The following is a 20732-nucleotide window of genomic DNA, read 5'->3' as shown; positions in this document are numbered from 1 at the left end:
TGTAGCTCAAGCCTTCCAGTGATAAGAAAATATACAATTGAATATAGCCTATAGAACTGCTTGCAAGGGATGGAGAAGGGAGCGTAGGTTTCGAAGGTGTGGGGGGGTACGGTGGGGGAGGAGGCCCTGGGGGATGTTGGGGCACATCTCAGTACTAGAAACCAGCGTCGTGCTTCCCTTAGCGCAGCCCAGCCCTCAAGGGAGACAAGAGCCTCTCGGCCACTGTGGGCTAATACAGCAACGTGCGTTAAACAGACCATCTAATCGCTTTGTCTTTTCCTTTACAAGGTGATGAGGTTTAAATGGTTAACAGGGCACCGAAGCTCCGTGCTGTTGCAGTTGCTTTCGGCTGTTTGTTTTTCATCTGAGCTGAGTTTTGAGTCGTGGTCCTTAAGATCCTCAGCAGTGTGCATGGGCCACTCGAGGCACTGAAAGCTCTGCCAGGCTAGCCCAGCTACCTTCAACTCGAGATATTTTACGATGGTGGATTTAGGGATCTGTTCAGGAATCTGGCTCCCAGTATTCAGGACTTTAAAATCCTGCCCCCAAACAGTGGCGAATAAGTGTATGCTCAGTTAGCAGCATCCCATAGAGAAGGTGTTGGTGTCAGAGAGCTCAGGTTCCCCCTCCCAGTTAACACGGTGGCTGTTTTGCAAGTTGATTTAAAGAACAAAGTTAAAATTTCTTAGTGACTAAATATCCTTTATTGGCAGCGCTGGGTGCATGGGGGATGGCTCCACCAAAGTCATGCACACCCACCGAGGGAACCCCTCAGCCCCCTCCTTATACAAGTCACTCATGTCTATTCATCAGCTTTCGGGGAACTCATTAACATATCTCACACCTGGACAATCAGCACATTCCATTCAAGGACCCCAGCACATCTTCAAGTTAACAACATTAACATATCGTGTGTCTGGACAATTAGCACATTCCATTCAAGGACCTAGTTTGTACTTTAAAGGTTTCAGGATGTTTTCCTGGTGGCCAGCAGCTCCCACAACTGTAACAAATTCTTTTCACTGAAGTTTAACACCAAATGAGTTGGTTTTGTATTCACTAAAAATTCCACCTCATTTTTTCCTAGTCCCTAGTTCACCAGAACGCCTTGCTGGTTCTTTAGCTCAGGGCAATCTCGCTTCCAGTGTCCACTTTCCCTACAATATGTTCATTCACTTCTGCCTGATATTCTTCCTCTCTCTGCTTCGTCTCCTCTACTAGTTAAAGCTCTTCTTTTACCTTCTGTACACGTCTCCTTTTCCTTCTATCAACTTTTCTACATCACGATTACCTAGTAAAAATCAACTCGAACCTTTATCCAGTCCTATTCACAACCAACTTTCAAACATCTACATTTCCCCATCAAAGATTCACCTTTATTCTCCTCAGAGCCATTGCCTTGCCCTAAAGGGGCCGTTACCGGTCCTGTTGTGCTGCAAATGCTGCAGCAATCGGGGTGACATTGTCAGGTCCTTCTGCTCAATTGTCAGCAACAGCAACCCCCTCCTCCCCACCATCAGAAGGGTTCGGGGCAGGAGATGCTCTTCCTGCTCTGCAGGTTACACAGGCCTGCCTCTGCAGCAGCACTTCTGTTTTAACTCTTTCTTACCCTGAACGCAAATCTGCTCCTTGTTGCTCTGTGTTCTTACATATCGTGCCTTCGCAGGCAAACAGCAAACACCCTGCCATGCGTCCAGCATCCACCTTCGAGGGGGTATGGGGGTTTGTACAAACTCACCCCAATACTTTAACACTTTCACAGGGTCTTTGATTCTCCACCCCACACCCCCCACACCCCCCTGCTTCAGATCTTACATACATTAGTACAAGTTTTTATCTTATAACGTGTTTCATTCTGGTTGCTCTACAGAAGGAAGCACAACCTGAGCTCTCTCTTTTTTTTTTTTTTTTTTTTTTCACAAATATTTCAACAAGAACATCTTTCTAGTTTAGGTCTCAGGTTTTTTTATATCTTTTTCTAGAGCCATAATCAAAGATCAGGTGGTGTTAATCCCACACTCCTGTCACACAAACATATCGGCACACATTACTTGATCCCATTTTCCTCTTGCCTCAAGAATAACATTAACTGTAATAAAACATTATAATTCAGTGTCCCATTTAAGGGCCATGTCTCTCCGTCCCCTAACTTATACAGGGACCACCACCGATTACAGTACTTAACCAAAGTTCTCTTATTCACGCTTCCCCCAGGCTGCCCCCCCATTTCCTTCCAGTGACTTAAAACACATCCCAAAGGACTCTTTCTTACTATTCCACCACTTTGTTACCTCAATCGCTATCCCAGCCGCAGACGACTCTACTTTCACTTACAGCTCTCTCTCTTATCCCAAGGCATCCAAACCTTACAGTAAGGGCATTCAATTTCTTGTCCCCACCATACAGATAATAATTCTTTACACCATATACACTTTAAAATGTATAGAGGTTCACATTCCCCCCTAGGTTGTTCAAGACAATAACGACATACCAACATTTATAATATACTTAATACAGAAATGTTCTTACATTTCCAGCATAAATGAGTATAACAACTATTAATAACCTTATAATTATTAATTAAAAGGCCACTTTTCTCCACATTCCAGCTTATAAAGCGGCCACCATTGATTACAATATTTTATCAATGTTTTCCTATTCACATTTCCACCAGCGGATCCTCCAATATCCTTCCAATGACTCAAAACACATCCTAAAGGGCTTTTCTTTAAAATCCCACCACTTTGTTTTCCTCCCATTTTCCCACTTCACACTAACAGAACACACTTAGCACTTACAAAATGCAGCACGCAGGTACCTTTCTACAGCAACACCAAGAACCCACTATTATTACCAAGAATATAGCCAAAATCACGATAACAATAATCAAGAGTCAAATTCCACACCCAATAAGTCAGAGAACCGTAATAAGCAAGACAGTACCAAACGAGCCCTACAGGCGAACTTGCCAGGCTCCAAACGGCAATTGAATGCCAACCAAACCAAACGTATACTTAAGGTGCTAGCCACAAAAGTATACACCACCCTGCAGAAGTTAACTTTTGTCTTCTGACTTATGGGCAGTTCCAAATGACCAGTCTACCAAACAAACAAACCAGCAAAAAGAATACCGTCACAGCAATGGGGTCCTTGTCTGCCTCAGCAGTGATCCCTTGAGTCAAGAAGTCCCTCTGGGAAATCCCAGGGGTACCCTAGGGAGTCCTATCCCCAGCGGGTCCTACAGCCCGGCAGAGAGGTGTCCCATCTGGGTCGCCAGATTGATTTACAGAATGAAGTCAAAATTTCTTAGTGACTAAGTATCCTTTATTGGCAGCGCTGGGTGCATGGGGGATGGCTCCACCAAAGTCATGCACACCCACCGAGGGAACCCCTCAGCCCCCTCCTTATACAAGTCACTCATGTCTATTCATCAACTTTCAAGGAACTCATTAACATATCTCACACCTGGACAATCAGCACATTCCATTCAAGGACCTAGCACATCCTCAAGTTAACAACATTAACATATCTTGTGCCTGGACAATCAGCACATTCCATTCAAGGACCTAGCACATCCTCAAGTTAACAACATTAACATGTCTTGTGCCTGGACAATGTCCTTGAGGAGTTGTCTCTATGCAGACTCTATTCCTTAGCGGTCACGTTTAAAGTCTCCATCTTCACCACGTTGCATGTACAACAGGAATCTAAGACAAAATGTCCCTTTTTAAAGATAACCAACCCAAGGCCTTAGCAGTCTGTGCGTCCGTCATGTTGCAATAAGGGTCCTTGGACATCTCCCGACTTTAACTAAACATAGGCGCGTCATCCTTTAGATAAGTGGCACAGCATTCACTATTCAAAGCCATGTACGAAGGCAGTCAGCCCCTCATCCTGATGTGCAAAGTCACTATTATTTCTGTGCCTGTTTCCTAATACATAATGCGAAGACCACTACATAGATGATGTTGTAGCGTGAACGCTTCTAAAATGAACTTCTTAAACAAGAGATTTCCCCCAAACCTCTCAATCAAGTTCAGCACAACAGCAAACGTGACATTTTCTATCACTTGCCCTGCTCTGGCAGCTCACTGATCAGAGAAAAGGCACCTGACTTCCCTAGGTCTGACTAAAATCTTGATCAGAGTCTGTGAAAAATATTATGATGTAAAAATGAAGGCCTCCTCCTCCTTTCTTAGCTCAATTTGCAATACAGTAACTTCTCAGTTTCTCCTGAGTCACTCGAATGTAAAGGACAGTTGGTCCCTATGGCATATGGTCCCCCAGACTCATCTCTGCACAAGAGAGAGCTGGGCATGCAGCCTGGGTAAGCTCCACAGTGTTTTTACCAGATTCCTGGTCTGAATTCCTAGAGAACAAAGAGTGCATATGTGTCCGTGTATGGAGCTGCAGGTGAGCTTAGATTACATCTCAGCCGTTTACAGCTCCTAAATGCATCTGTAGTAATTTATTCCAGAAAAATCTCTCAGTAGTTTCAAGTACTCTGCTAGCCTTACATTCAGTGAATCTAGTAAATAGCTGTTTAGTTTTTCCTCATTGCTAAATTCTGATAATAATTTATTCTGTTTAATAACACATCAGCAAAATTTCTTGCATGTGACATTTCACGCATCGTTTCTGATTATTTCAATTTATAAACCCCTTTCTTGTGAAACATACTTTTAATTGAGGTAAGCAATTCATAGATAATCTTCTCTCAGAGAAGCATTAACATCAGCTTTAATAAATATGTTACTCAATTACTTGGTATCGATTCTGCCGTGTCAGATGGGTGCATTGCTCCCCAGCATGCCTTTGTGCTTCATGCCAGTATGGAAAAGGCAGGACAGGCTCTTTACCATCACAGTGTTTATGGTGGAGGCCAAGGGTTCGAGTAGAAATCCTTGCAGCAGCTAATACAAATGTTCAGTTCAGACCCTTATTCGGAGCAGGCAGGTACTGTCAGTCACAAATGTATGAACGTCAAGAATTTGTCACCTAGTTTTAGACTGTAATCATTTTCCCACTTTGTTATCTGACTGGTTTCTTACCACCCCATTAGTCTGTCGCCCTGATAGTGACCAAAGTAGCAACATTTTTCATATTTTCCTAATGGGTGTCCCTGTTCTAATTTTACTTTCACACATCTTCTGGCGTAAGAGATCCTAAAACTGGTATTAGTTTTAACCAGTCTCTTGTGAATCCTTCTATATGTAAGTCCTAGCAGTGTTAATTTTGGTCAAATTTTTCCTCTGTGCTTTGGAAAAAAATAATTAATTAAAGGTGTTTGCATGGGCAGAAAGGAGAAAAAGACAATTAACTTGTAGTGGCAAGATTTGGCATATTCTGAATCAAACGGCACCATCTGAGCACACACCTGGGACCCACTTTTCTACACATCACACTTTTATCCCATGGCTCGAACCAGCTCTCCTTCATGTCAGATACACAGATACTATACCAGTGAAATCACTGTGTAAATACCTGGATGGATCACGTATCTTACTAAGCTCTTACTACAAATCCTTTGGCAAGGTTCTGAAATAGCTGCATGAGTGCTGCTGAGACCATGGTTTATAGCGTTGGACAGCAGATCACAGGAGAGTGGCTCATGAAATCCTCCAAAATAGGTCTGTGACATATACACGCTTACAGGCTTCATCTCCCAGTATTCTTGCAAGGGAGATATATATATGTATATATATAAATATATATATATAAAAATATATATATATATATGGAGAGAGAGAGAGAGAGAGAGAGATACACACACACACTCAGGATGAGAAGTCAATTATGTCTCCATACGCAAAGACCTTATGTTCCAGATATTGAAAAAGTACAAAGCTCTATCCCCTGGCCATTGAGACACCCATTTACAGAATCAACTAGCTAAGCATGCAACAAGAAGTGATGTGAAGCTGCAAATCACCTGCTTTTTGCAACCTATGCCCCAGATTCATCCCGACAACTTAAACAAGCTGCCGACTCTACTCCAAACCCCTACCCAAACTGCCCGCCTCTTGCTGGCGCTCTGCGTATGCACAGGAGGCTCCCACAGAAAATTGGTGGGCTCAGGTCTTCTCTTTTGACCCATGCCCTTGCCCACCTACTTAGTGCATTTCTTTCAACCATCTGGAGAAAATAAAATAATATCAATTCCTTTAAAACCAGGAAGGTATCGCTTTCCCTCCTTGTGAGACACAGTTCAAAACACAGCCGACTTCCAAAGTCCGGTATCACCTGCTTTGAGGTGTGCCTGGGTAGGAGAACTCCCTCTCCATCCTCCATATGGGAGGCCATTTGCCCTGGCCCAGTAGCCTTAGCTCAGGAAAATCCCCCCTTTGTCCTTCCGTGGGCATCTTCTCATTGCATTGACTGATCTCAGTACAAGGACAGTTTGTAGTGGCCCTGTACAGATGGGTGTTAGGCACCTACGTGCTTTTTTGAAAATCTGTGCCTTAATGCCTTCTTCCTTCTTCAGACAGTAGCTGGGGACCAGCTGAGGCCATGGCTCAGCAGGAATTCCTCCTACCAACACAGCCATGACAGCATGTGCCAAAGGAGAAGATGGCACACACATACAGAGACATACTTGGAGCGCAGGGCTAGTGGAAACAACAGTTGTGACCTGAGGAATACTTGCCTTCTTCCTGGAGAGGGTGATAAGAAGTGATTGATCCTTTCATATAAAAAAAACCCCAACCAACACCCAAGGCCAAAAGACAACAACAAAAAACTCAGCAGGGACACTAGCTGAAAGCCAAAGGAAAAGAAGATGAGGGGTGGGGGGAAATCCCAGCAAGAAACCCTCTAAACAATCTCAACCGGAACAAGATATACTGAAATGCAGAAAATAACCAGAGGTGGCAGGAATGAGTTGCTTTTGTTTGGGAGTCAGGAGGGGAAGAGGACAAGTCATTGCTTACTACACCTGGTTAGCACTGGCCAGGTGAAAGGAATACATTTCCATTTCTTTTTTGTTGAAGCTGGCTGTCACTGCCATGGTAGTGGCATGGTAGGGATCCAAGGAAGTGTGATGCGATAAGAGGTCCTGACTTCTTGGAGGCAGTCAGCATCTTGATAATCTTGATAGCCTGAAGTGCTACACTAGTGTTGGCCACTAACTACCAAAGTAGAAGAAAATAGGAAAGACAGAACACTTGGTGCTTTCAAGATGCGTTTCAAGCTGTACATCTAAAGCCCTTGGAAGAAACAAATCTTTTATGCGTTTCATTTCTTTTTCGTTATTGATGCAGTGGTATGCCAGGTTGTCACTGAGACTGTAGTAGTTCAGGATAGAAAGGCAAGAGAGTGCAAGGTGAAAGGGGAGATTGCACTGTATTTTGCAGCCACAGAATTTAGAAAGGTAGTGTCCATCCGGCGATGGAGTTCACAGTGGAGCTAAATAACAAATAACAAATATGGTTTGACTCAGGTGCATATGCTGGGACACAAAGAGCTCAGGGAAGTAGCTCTGAAACTCACCTCAGTCTTAAATGATTCAGAAAATACAGGAGTTTAAGTTAGGCTGGAGATTTCAGCTGGAATGTGGGAGTTTCTCTTTAGCAGAGGCCTATGCCAGGTAAAAAGATTGATTCTTACACATTTAGGAATCCACACTTGTCAGAACATATTTTGTTATGCGTGGAAAAAGATTTCAGCTCTGATGTTTCTTACTCAAGCTGCATTTGTGTTATTTCTAGTTGCCTGAGCAATTTTTGAAACTTACTTCAGTGCCTATTGATGCTTACAATTTTTTGTAACTGTATCTTTAAAACATTCTAAAGGTTCCTAAACCTCTTTCTGTCTCTTTTTCCTTTCTGGTATCTTAAATCTGTATGACTCATGGATCTCTCACGCTAGGTTGCTATGTGCCAACAATGCGCTGTACCCAACCTGTTTGGCTTTGGGATGCTTCCAGCGAAAGGGTGGAAAAGGTAGAAAATGTTGTATTGATCCAGATTAGTACAACAGCTGCCACCTTTTTAATGGCTGTATCTTCAGTCTGCAAACATATGTTGAAGCTGTATGTGTGCCATACTGCTTTTTCTCTTGGAAGCAGTTTGCAAACAGAGGCATTGCTAATGCTCTGTTTACCTGGACACTGTTTGGGTAAACATCTCTTTTTTTCTGTTTTGTTGATGTTTTCAGCATCAGTATCAGTCTCTTTTGAGTATCTGCTTGTCTTCTCCCATGGCACATTTTATGGTTGGGATGACTTACACAAAACAATTCACCACTGTCAGATTGAAAACCTTTTGCAAAACATCTTCTGCACCAATTTCCTCAAGTGATGAGCATGTTGGAAGACACCAGCTATGCATGCCTAAATAAAAAGCTAAAGTCTCTTATATCTGCTGGGATCCTGCACCTCATCTCTTTCAAAACCCTTAATATGGTTGCTATTGCTAAAATACCAACAAGGATGTTAACAATAGCAATAACAATGATATTTGAAGAACCAGCAAAGCACCCAGCGTCTGCTAGTGTTGGAGGCTGCTATTTGCATTTATGTGCAAATGCTATGTTGGCTGAATCGCTCTCTTCTGTCTTGGTGTGTATTGAACCCACAAAGCTAATAGAGTAAAAGGTATGCCTGAGTATAAAGCTGAATTTTAATCCCATAATTAAATTAGAACCACCACTTTCTTAAGCACTTCTAAAAATCCTTCTTCTTCTTTAAAGTCTTTAAAGCAAGGAGATATTAGGGAACATTTGACACCATTCTGAACCTGGAGCCTTGTTTTGGTCACTTGGTAAGGGATGTTTTTAAATGTCTGAATGGCAGAGCTGTTCACAGGAGGCAATGAAAAAAACAAACCATCCCTCATGGGTCTGTGGGTCGGTGCAGGGAGTACAGACACCTGCTGCGTAACCCACCAAGGTGCTGCCGGCTCGGCAGCCCACAGGGCAGCATCGCCCATGTTCGTGGCCAAAAGGAGCCAGCAGAGCGGGAGACATCAGTTGCTGCCAACTCATATCCCTCACATCACTTTGTTTGGGACCGAACTCTGAGACCTGCCAGTCTTTCTGGAGTAGGGTCTCACGGCCAAGAGAAGGACCTCGCTCCTGACCTTGCTTCCCTCCTCCCGTGGTGTCAGATGCTGACCTGCATCTGATGAAAGAGTTCATTTAATAATGGTTTATTCTTCTTTGCCATACCTGCTCCTCAGGTCATTCGGATGTACGTTCTTGACTCCACTTTAAATAATATATATTTTTTTTAAGCTACTCTTAGATAGGGAGAAAGGAATGAAATACTGCCTCCCTAAATCACCGTCCTAGGTAATTACAGCTAGGTTAAACACTGAAGGCCAGAAATCAAACTCAGACTATTCAATTGCTGTAGCTAAAAAATAATATTCCTTAAGATTCAGGGTGTTACAGTGTCATCTTCAGAATGAAAAGTATTATTTTTCTGGCAGGGCACCCTCCAGCTAGGTTAATGACACTTTTGATTCCGTTGTCCCTGCTGCAAAGCCTGGATTTCTGCCTGACAAATGCTCAGTTGCTCCCTACATTTTGGCATGTATGCTTTGGCTCTCTGCCCCTGAACTTTAATGGGAAAGCATCACAAAACCAACCAGCAGAAACATTGCTGCCTTACTCACGGTGAGAAATCTGCCTTGGGAACAAGGGAGCTGTAGTCAGTGCCTGTCTGCAACTTAAAGTTTCTGCAACCTGAAGTACTCAAAGGGTTCCTAGATGGGATGAAGACAATCAGTAATTCCACAATATCATATCTGCATCGTGCCCCAGTGCAGGTCCAAAGGCAACTTCTTCAGCTTTGTGCTGCTCCGGCTACGCAAAGCAGATGGCAAAGTGGAGGGATTCATACAGACTATATGTGTTATAATGGCTTGCCTTCTTCTGTTTTGGCACAAGTGTGACTTCTCACTGTCCTGCACACTTCTGCCCATCAGCATCACCTTCAGGTGCTTCGTGAGTAAAACAGCTACCCTACATCGGAGACCAGACTGGGGGTGAAGTCCCGTGAAGGGAAACCAGGTGCCTGGGATCAAGTTTTTCTTCTGTTTCCAAACCTGCTTAGCGTGGCTTTAGTGCAGCTCAACATCTGTGCTGTTGCCTTCGGCACAGTCCTGGCCAGAGCTGTATCTGCTGCCCTGAACTCCTGTGGACTGTTTTCATAACCATCAGCAACCTGCTACCTGTTCAAATAAGAATTTTCTCCCACACTGTTTGCTTTTGTATTGACCTTTTGGTTCCCTTATTCTTTATATTTCAAATGTACATAAAGGCTGAAGAAACGTTGGGGAGTTTGGAGAGAAAAAGGAGGGACCACGGATATGGAATGGGAAAGGGTAAACATGACAGAGAAACAGTCCTGAGCCACCAAGCAGCTAAGGAGGCACGTGTGGTCTGTTTTTGGCACTGACATAGCCAGCTGTTATTTATCTTTCGTGTTCATCATGAAGTATCTTTCATGCCATCATTCACTAGAGCAATGCAGAGCTGTTGGCTAAAGCACACATTCACAGTCATGCTTACCAAAAATACTGAGATTGTGCATGTCGCCAAGTATTTCTGAAATAATCCAAGCGGCTCTTCAATGCTTCAACAAGTTATTTTCTTTCCAAAAGGTATTTGTCTTTTACATGTCAGCTCTGTTTACCATCTCATGGCATTTATTGCTTTTTACAAGCTTCTCAAAATATTTTAAGACTGAGTTTAAGCACTGCAGTGATACGAACCAAAAATTCAGACCTCCTACGTCAATGGTGGAAAGCAAAAGCTTAGGTTTAGTTGTAACTGGAGATAACACCTACCACCAGGTTTCTGGTTCCCTGCAACCAACACCACAGGACTTAGTTTTGTTGATGGTAGACGACTCTGTCTTCTCCTGTTCATGCTGGGTGCCTAATATTTCTAAAAAAACTTAGTTCTAGAAGAATATTCTAGGAGACCAAGCATGCTACAGGCTATGGTGGATATTCTCCGAACCCCTAATGGCAGAGGGGGCTGCGTGCCATCGTGCCTGGGGACTACAACACTGCAGTGGGCATCAGGTTCATTATTGGCATTTGCTTTTTTTCTTTAGACTTTTGAATCTGCTCCACAGCAATCTCCTTACTTAGCAACTACGTATTTCTGTTTTTTTCCTGGACTACAAAGATCTGTAACTTCTTGACTGTTTGTCAAGTATTATTCTCATTTTCTTGGCTAACTTCTAGACGGAAATTAGGAAAAGATTACGAAGAAATTGGAAGTTGCACTGTGACTCACTCAATGGAAGATGTCTGATTCTAGTAATCTGTTCTGGCAAACTAGAATTTATTTGAATAAAGAAATTATTCAAGATGGATAATGAAGTATTTTCGGAATATTTGCCACCCGTCTAGAACCCAGGCAATAGAGAAAAATCCAACACACTGAAAAACATAGGTTGCCAATTTCAAACCCAACCTTGAATTTTATGCCTCAGTTTTTTGTATTTAAAATTAACTGGATGTGCATTTATGCAAGAATGATTACATTTAGATAACAGCTATTAGCATGGAGATCTCTAACTGAGGTCCAGGCTCTGAGGTCAGAAATCAACTGTGTGTTTTGCACGTAGGATGGCTAAGCATCTAAATTGATTGCATCTGCCATTACCTGTAATTTTTTGTCTGCAATTCAAAAGAAGGAGCTTTCCATCCTCATTTCAAAACTTGGCTCATACCACTCATTTATTAGAACCTCCTCTTTTGGGTATTCAGCTACACATGACACTGAAAACTAAAGCTAGACTTGCATGACCAGTTGATGATACCAGAATAGTGCATCAAAGAAAGTGTCTTGTAGATGACTGGTCAATAAATCTGCTTGACAATTTAATTGGTATAATTGATAAAATCCACGTAACTACTAGGGAGGAAATTAAATTACTTTATACAAATCAGATTGGGATTTAGATTAAAATTTTCTGGGTCAATTCTGTTTCATGCAAATTATGTTATAGAAGACCCCCTGGTTTGGAACACATTTATTAAGCTTTCTCATAAAAAGTGTATTAATTCATGTGGAATGGCATAGCCTAGTGCTCCTATACACAGTGTATATATGTTTCCCACATGGTTTTTAAACTTCCACATCTGTATGCACAAAAATGCCACAATAACCACAAGCAGTATTGCTGGTTTTTGATTACATGAGCAGATAGTGCCTTAGGAGACACAGCAGGTTGTTGCAATACTCTGACATGAGGGAGGTTAAAGCACCATTCACCGATGTTATTCACAAAGACGTTTTGCTGTATTAATGGTGAGCTTCAGGACTTCTTCCAGCCTTGAGCTAAAGAAGGTGGCTGGAACTGCTGAACGGAGGTCTGCAGCTTGCATTATACAGGTAGGAGACTAAATAATGGCAACAGCTTCTTCCAGCCTTAAAACCCATGAAAGAAATATATATTTTTTTCTTTCTCTTTAAGCTTGATGGAGAGCAAAGGAAGAACTGAAGAACTTGTTCTTTCTGGTATGTAGTAGAAGAGTGGAAGGATTTTTGCTGATCCCATTGTTTCTGTGACGATGCATCTGGACCTTTGTTCCTGAAGGAGAGGTATGATTGCTTCTGCCAGATCTCAGAAATCTCTATGTATTTCTGATTTTAGTGGAAGAAGATCAGTAATCCTGGCATGCAGCCCTGGAAGTGCTTGAACAAATTTTCATAGCAAAGCATCAGAGATGCCTTGCAACACCCTTAAAGGGGAGGCGTAGACAAAGCCTGGAGGCCACTCCAGTCTCACAGCCTGCTTACAGAACATGGTTCTGCAGTCACTGAGAGGGGAAGAAGCTTTTCATGAGAACATAACACCATCTACTAATTGTCAAGGAATAGAAATGGTTGGAGGCCTGCTGCTTGTGTTTACATGACTGCATACCAGCTGTACAGTAATATCGTAATAAAAGCTGTTTGGGCAATCATTGTTATGCTGGTGCTGTTTAGCAGCTTGCTTCCAATATTGCATTATAAAAATTACATATTTCATATAATCAGGTCTGTCTCTTACTTAATCATCCTACTCTATGTATAAATCTTTGAAATGGACAGGTCTATAAATCACATGCATTTTTCATTTACCGTTTATTCTAAGCCAGGCAGTTTCTTATTTAAATTGCCATACAAATAAATCTAATAATCCTTATTTACTTACATCATCTCAAACTTTAAATCTAGTTCTGACTGAGGTCATAAGTGAAATCAGTATTAAGGGCAAAACTAGCAGCTGTAACAACTGTAATAGCCCACCAAATTATGTTAACAGGCTGAAATAACATTAAAAATGAGGAAAAATTGAATTACATTATTAAAGCATGCTATGCTGAATCAGGCAAATATTTAGCCTAACCAGAGATCCTGAATGTGCATGTACTGAGTTTATCATCACACCAGTCCACATGGCCTGGATAAATGAGGAGTAAAGACACTTCCCCCAATGTGTCTATTTATAAATTGCATTTATATATGGTATTGTACAGATTTTTTTTTAATGTAATATCTAAATTCTAAACAACTGTCCACACAGCTAGAGTCAGAAATACACTTCTTGATCTAGAATGGGCAGTTTTGCTGGTTTTTTATTGGATGTCATTCTGGTCCTTTTAATCGGCAATGCAGGAGAGCTCATGGAAGAGCTATCAAAATTATTCCTCCCTCTTCCTGAAAAATCCCAACAAATCCATTTTGCTATTAAAGAAAGCGATAGAAGGGCTGACTCAAGCACTCCATCTGTCTAAGAAATAGCTTACAATTTCTGTGAAAATTCACACACAAAAGGAAGTGTAAGATTCCTTTGGTGGTGCAGGAAACAGTTGTATGTCACAGAGCAGGGTCTGAAAACCTTCAGCACTACTCCCAAGCAGCGATGGATTTCAGAGGCTTTGCTCATAGCAATCACCTAGGTGTCACAGCGCTTGCCTCTAGGTGAAGCTTCCTGCAGTAGGTTCTGCAAGGATGTGTCCCTCCAGAGCTTGGACAAAAGAAAGACGTACTTCACATTTTCACTGCTATTTTTAATAGTAAATGGACTTTCAGCTATTGTTATTTAGTGTTTGGATCACTGCAGCCTGTGAACAGGAGCTACATCATTCATTATACCTACTGATTTCCAGCGCTGATCAAAAGAGCGTGAGGAGCAGGGCAGGATCCTTCCTCTGCTGAGCCCTTCCAGCTTCTGGAAATGCACAGCACCAGCTCTTCCCTTGCCAGGGGCTGTATCTGGGCTGTCATGTTTATCAGCTGTCCCTGGGTCTATTTCCTATGGATTCATCAAATTCCCTTTTGAACCCATTTGCCCTTTAGATCTCCACAAAGTCCTCATATGCTGCTCGGGGCAATCTGCTATCTGACCATTTTATTAATTGTCCCTTATATCATATGATCTGTGTTTGGAGAAACAGTAAAAAACATGCCTTGTTTGCTTTTGTCATGCTGGCCATGCTCCTACAGACCTCTCTCAGTCGCAAGCTTCATGTAAGCTCGTCCATACTTCAGATCTACCCTCTCGCCTGTCCCCACACCTCTCTGCACACAGAACCGGCGGTTTGGGCAGCGGTGTAACGATGCTCTGATTCCCATTTGAATTCCAAGACAGCGCAACATTTTATTTACTGTTTTGTACAGGAACAAAGGCTGCCAACGCACAGGCTCCACTCTGCTGGGCTCTGTACAAACATAATAAATAACATATATGACAGACCGTGCCCCATGGTGGTCCTGGTATAGGCTATAAGGAACAAGAGGTTTTAAGAGAGACAACCCAGCAGGCTGCAGGCTGCAATCAGAAATAAGTATCTTGGGATATACGTAAGTCTGACCTATTTGGTAGCAGACGTTGCTGCTTTTTATGTGCCTTTATTGGTCAGGTTATTCTTAATTGGCAATGTAATAGGTGACTGCCAAGGAGGGACTGGGAGGATTTTTATGTCTCTGCTTTACAGTTTCAGCATAGCCAAAGTATACAGGACAGTGGAGGGAAGGAGAATCACTCACCCTGCAAGTGTCTTGTTTGCATTTGTGAGATACTTGGTGTTTTCTGAGAAATGGCTGGGAAGCAGCTTTGCTGTTACAAACATTGTTTACGAGCATTTGCCATGCTGCTGCTTTGGGAATATCTGCCTGAGGGCTACATTTCTCATCAGTCTGCTTGTCAGTCGAGACCCTGACAGGCGGGATGTTAGGAGGACTCTGGGCTTAGCAGGGAGCAAGACAGGGAGGGGAGAAACAAAGCCTCAGCTCCCCAGCCTCCCTGGGCACCAGCGCATCAGCACTGCTGGAGCTGAGGCCAAGCTGGAGCACCCGCAGCCAGCCATTACCTCGGTAGATTTCCCCAGTTCTGTGCAGTTTGTCAGCAAAAGCCAGCTTAGTTTGCCTTTATGCATCCCTTTGTTATAGTGATGGCTTTTCTAGAAACAGGCTAATTGGCACAAGTAACTGAAAACTGCTGCAAATTGGGGGTTTTTTTCTCACTGTAAACCAGAAAAATTCAGCAAGCAAATATACATACACACACACACACACATATATATATGGTCAGGATAATGCATTGGAAAACACTCCTAGCTCATTTACTTTAACAGCTGTAATTATTTTTCATTCTTTATTAAACTAATTGGTACAATAAATCCTGGGGTCTAGGACCACAGGAGCTCCCCTGGGGTGGCAGGGCAGGACCTTGCAGGCTGGCCCTGTCCCACCACTCCAGCCAGGGAGCAGGACACACCAGGGCAGCCCCAGCCCTGGGCATAGGCATCTCCCTGGGGACAGCTGGGGGACCCCAGGGCCATGGCAGAGTTCAGCACTGGCACAGCAGTGCAGGGAAGTCCTGAAAGGTGATAGAACCCAAACCAAGTTCAAACCATAGATGATGCTTCAGTTCTGACCACTGCAGGATGTGATACCTTGTAATATACTTTGCAAAATAATTAATTTTTAGCAATATGGGTCTTTCCACTGTCACCCAATGTCATATCTTTACTGGGAGACAGGTCATCTGCCATCTTTCAGTGACAGTGACTGAAGTTACAGTTATTGGAGCATGGATTGGTGAGATCTGGTATCTAGCAAAGGCATGACATCTTCCAGCAGGTAAAACCCAGAACTTTTCTGTAAGGCAAATTAAAATATTTGATAAACGTCTACCTTAATTCAGCATTACATAGTTGCCATACTTGTGTTTGTTTTAGCCATATCATTATAGCTATGTTCTCTTACATCTTAAATACATCACTTAAATAAATCACAAATTACCAACGAAGGACCTGCAAACATTTCATACTAATTGGAGAGTACCAGTTTAAATGTACCTGATGAGCAGAACCACATCTGTGTGTGCCAACAAGATACAGAGAACATCTGCTCCTCTCTAGCAGATGGGACAGTCCTGGCTTCGTAAGCAATTCACAGCAACCTTGAAGAACACCGTTATTAAGCCTTGGTGCTTTCATTATCTACAACTTTAGTATTTTCTGTGACTTTGCAATTGGCAACAGGTAAAATAACAAAAATAATATATATTTATATACATAATATAAATAAATAAAATAATAACTATAAAAAAATAACTAAGGCACATTTGAGTTGCTGCCTTGCACTGCAAGAGCTCTCCAAGCGATTTAACAGAGGTCTTCATGATCCTCCTGCGTCACCTGCCTATTCTTTCAGTACATTCACTACTTACACATCCAAAGATGCTACTCTGGGGATGTCAGATCCTGTTCCTCTCCACAGGCAAGCTTTAAAACAAAATGCATCGCATTGCCCCTATTCCGAGCTGGTCTTGCCCTTTAAGATTACGTGATGGTTTTGGCTGGGATAGAGTTAATTTTCTTCGTAGTAGCTAATATGGGGCTGGGGTTAAACCACAACAGAATGGAGGGAACTTCTGTGGAGAAGCATTCCCAGTTTCAGTAATAACTTCTTTTTAATGACGGAGTCAGAGGAGAAGTGGTGGTTCTGGGGGGCAGGCTTGGGAGAAGAAGCCTGTGGGGAAAGAAAAATCCTTTTTTGCATCCAGGTGTGCTGGTAAGAATCAGTGGTGGGAGTTCCACAAGCAGTGGGTTAACCTCTCCTTTTCTTCCAGCTGCCAGAGGGAAAAAAATAACTCACAGACTGCTGGGAGTTGCAGTCCTAGATTACGCCAGCCTTTAGCAGAGGAATCTGGCAAAAATCCCTGCTGGAAGGGGCACGGTGCTTGTATGGAGCTTTCTCTGCACAAGGAGCGTTGGAGGAAGGCCACAGTGCTAAGTCCTCTCCCAAAACGCTGAGAAGCCTCCCTGCCCCTTCTCTGCACCTCCTCCTGCGGGCTGCAAAGCCCAGAGCTGCTTTTGGCCCCCTGCCCCAAAATTCTCTTTCTTACTCAACCCATAATTTTAGGAACAGGGTCCACTCTAAGTTAGGGATCTTGCCCTTCCTTCCCTCCCCCAAGCTATTCCTGCTGAGTTTGGGGATGTCACATCTCAAGTGCTTGTCTCAAAGGGGTGTCACACACTGCCATCCGCTTCGCAACCTCAGCCTGAAATCTCCAAATCTCCATAAAGGAAGTGAATATAATTATTTTTTTTCTTTTCTTCTTCCTTCCCCCCCCCCCCCCTTTTTTTTTTTTTTTTTTTTTTTTGTGTTTTAGTCAAAGCAGAGCTCTGCTGTTTACCTTTCATTTCATGGTCTGCTTGGCTAAAACATTCACTCCGAGCAGCCGTGAATTTCAGACCTTTTTCCACCACAGAGGCTTCATTTCCCATCTCGTGCAGAGCACCGTGTGGGCAGAAAGATACTACAAGTTTATGGGGGGACCCAGATGCTCTCATCCGGTGGTAGGAGTGCTCAACAGGGAGGAAGGATTTTTGTGTTCAGGATGCAGGTGCTGGTGGCATCCATACTTCCATTCAACGCAAAATCCATGACCAGTGTGGGTGCTGTGCCTGTTGTGCTGCCTGATGGCATGGCTTCATCCAGAGAAAGGCTGAAAAAAACATCCAGCCCAGCCGGTAGCCTGGTACCCTTGTGGCTATAAAAGATGAGAGTTTGAACCCCTTTGGGCCAAGAAGGGAAATCTATAGGTTATTTAGGTTGCATGCAAAAGAGGGATGACAGCTCCTGCTCTAGCTCAGCCTTGTCGCTACGTGTCTGCATACACGGACAAGGTGGATCAGACTTGGGAGAGGTGGGTTGTGAGCCTGTGAGCTGGGGCAAGGCAGGAGTTCCAGCCCAGGCTGCCTGGGCACCTCTGGGAGCCAGAGCACCAGCACTGCCAGGGGTGGATGGAGGCAAGTCAGACATCCCCACAGCTCAGCAGCAGCTGCGTCACGTTCTGGAGCCGAGTTTTGGTCTCTGCTGCCTACAACTTGCCTAAGCTGGCTCTGGGATCTGGATGCCAAGGCTTAGATAAGGAGCCCAAAGTGAAGACATCGAAACTCAGCATAAGGCTGAGCCATGAGTGTGAGCACTTCTCCAGGGACCTGCTGGGAGGAGGCTCGGGGTGCTGAGGATAAATCCAGTCTGTCTCTCCCCACCAAGGCAAGTGCCATCCAGCACCCCTGGCCCCCGTGGTTTCCCTGTCTTTGGAGTTCCTAAAGGGTGAAGGGGTCAAATTCATCCCTGAGATAACACACACAGATGATTTAATGCATTATATTTCCACTCAAACCAATGCACACCTTTGCTTGAAGGTATGAGGGATCTGGGGCATTATTCAAGTTTCTCCTGGCACAGGGATTCACATTCAGCACAAACAGGGAAATGATGCGCTCTGCTGTATAACATCTATGCCTCCGTGTCAGTGATTAACTTTCTGTAAGCTCTGACATGCTTCTACATCAAAAGGAACAAATGAAATCATAGAGAAGTTGAGTCCGATTAATTATGGAACCATGTGGTACAATTTCAAAATGAAATATATATCTGTTGCTCCATTTTTATTTACAAATAGATAAATAAATTCATGTCAAGGTAATGCTTTAATGGTCTGCCAGTAAAAAAAAAACAGCATTGGCAGACAGATTTACAGGACAAGATCTATGAATGTAATTTCTGAGCTTTTTTCTTTCATTAAAGAGAATGCTCTTGACTTGAGTTTCTCTCAAATAAAACACTGGAAAATGCCCTCTGGAAGAAGCTGTTAATATTTTTGAATTGGTGTACTGTATCATGCTCTGTACCTTTAAAACAGCATCTAGAATCTTTACTGCCAAGACATAAGGAACAGAGTTCTGTGCTACACGAACTGCCAACAAAAAAGGGAAAATTAACAGTTGATGTGCAAAGTCTTGGTTCTGTCAGGCTAAAAAATGCTGCTCTTCTGCGTCCTGCCTGCTTCTTCACTCAAATGCTTAACATACTTTTGGGAGCTGTATAAATAAATAATGCTCTTATTTGATGATAGTGTTCCAGAAAGAGTGATTTGTAAAAAGGAAAAGTGGCTTCACGAAGATAAGTCATAATCTCCTGTTCTACAGTTGCTGTCATGGGTATAATCTATAGTATAAACTACTTGAGACAGGGATTTGCTTTTGAATTTAGGTTACTACAATGTCTAGCCCAAAACATTAGGTCTGATTTCTAATTTTAAAATACTCTTAGTTCCTGAGCTGTGCTGACTGCTGCCATTCTTGATCAGTACTGGTAGATAAAAGTGTAATACAAATCTATACAATTCCTTACAAAATTACTGGCTACCAAATTAGCCAGTATTATTAGTTATTTATTGGTGAATTATTGTTGTTCAAATAAACTTCAGTGTTCTAAGCATCAGCAGAAGCTAAATGAGGCAATTTACATTATTTTTACTGAAAAGGAGGTGAAGCAGGAGGAGAGCTGAAAAAGATTAATTTTGTAAGGGCAGGGATAATTATAATTAGGGCACACCAAAAATTAAACAAGACACCAAACCCAGCGTGAGAGGTAGCACATTTGTTTTGTAAACACAACTGGGCTGAAATTGTTACACATTCTTCAAATGGAAGAGCTAATGGCCTTCTTTCAATATATACAGCTCTTTCTTTATCTGAAACTATAGAGTGTTCAGAATCAAAAGGGGTTTTTTTAGCATAAATTAAATCATCAGAGCCCATATTAGTCTGATGAAGGTTTGAACTTGACATACACAAGAGTTTGGACCACAGGCTTCATAGCTGAATTCCTTTTCTCTCTTGCCCCTCTGATGATCATGTAATTCACCCCATCCTTGGTTCCCTTCCTTTTTATGTTGGATTTCAATCACTCAGGGATGCTCATTCTCTGGCTGCCTACATTTCTGCGTGGAAGGAAAGGTCTTTCAGACAGTGCAAGGTGTCCTGACTATTTCCCATCCACTGCTCTGTTCTCTGTGTCATACTTTTGGCCAGGTTTGTGCAGGAAATCTCCTAGCTCTTTAGCATTGCAGTAGGTTTGCTTGCTGTCATTGTGATCTTTTTTTGACAAAAAGGTTCTGTAGATACGTGTGTGTGTGTGTATACATACACATATATATACACACACACACATATATATATAAAAGTGCTTGTTCATCACTTCCTGAACTGACGTATTCATGAAAAAAAATAACTTTTGCCAGCACATGCTTTTTATTGGCATAAATTACATTAACAAACCTCTTCTAATGGGGATGAGGCATAGCCCTCACCTAATCCTTGCCTGATGTTTTCTTTGCCTTTCCTCCCCTCCTTGAGTCCTATGTACTCTCAAGCAATATTTTTCACTTGGATCAGCCACCCCTTCATTAAGATAATTCCTTC

Source organism: Falco biarmicus, chromosome 4, assembly GCF_023638135.1.
Source record: "Falco biarmicus isolate bFalBia1 chromosome 4, bFalBia1.pri, whole genome shotgun sequence".
NCBI classification, from domain to species: domain Eukaryota; kingdom Metazoa; phylum Chordata; class Aves; order Falconiformes; family Falconidae; genus Falco; species Falco biarmicus.
Note: the sequence above shows the minus strand (reverse complement) of the source record.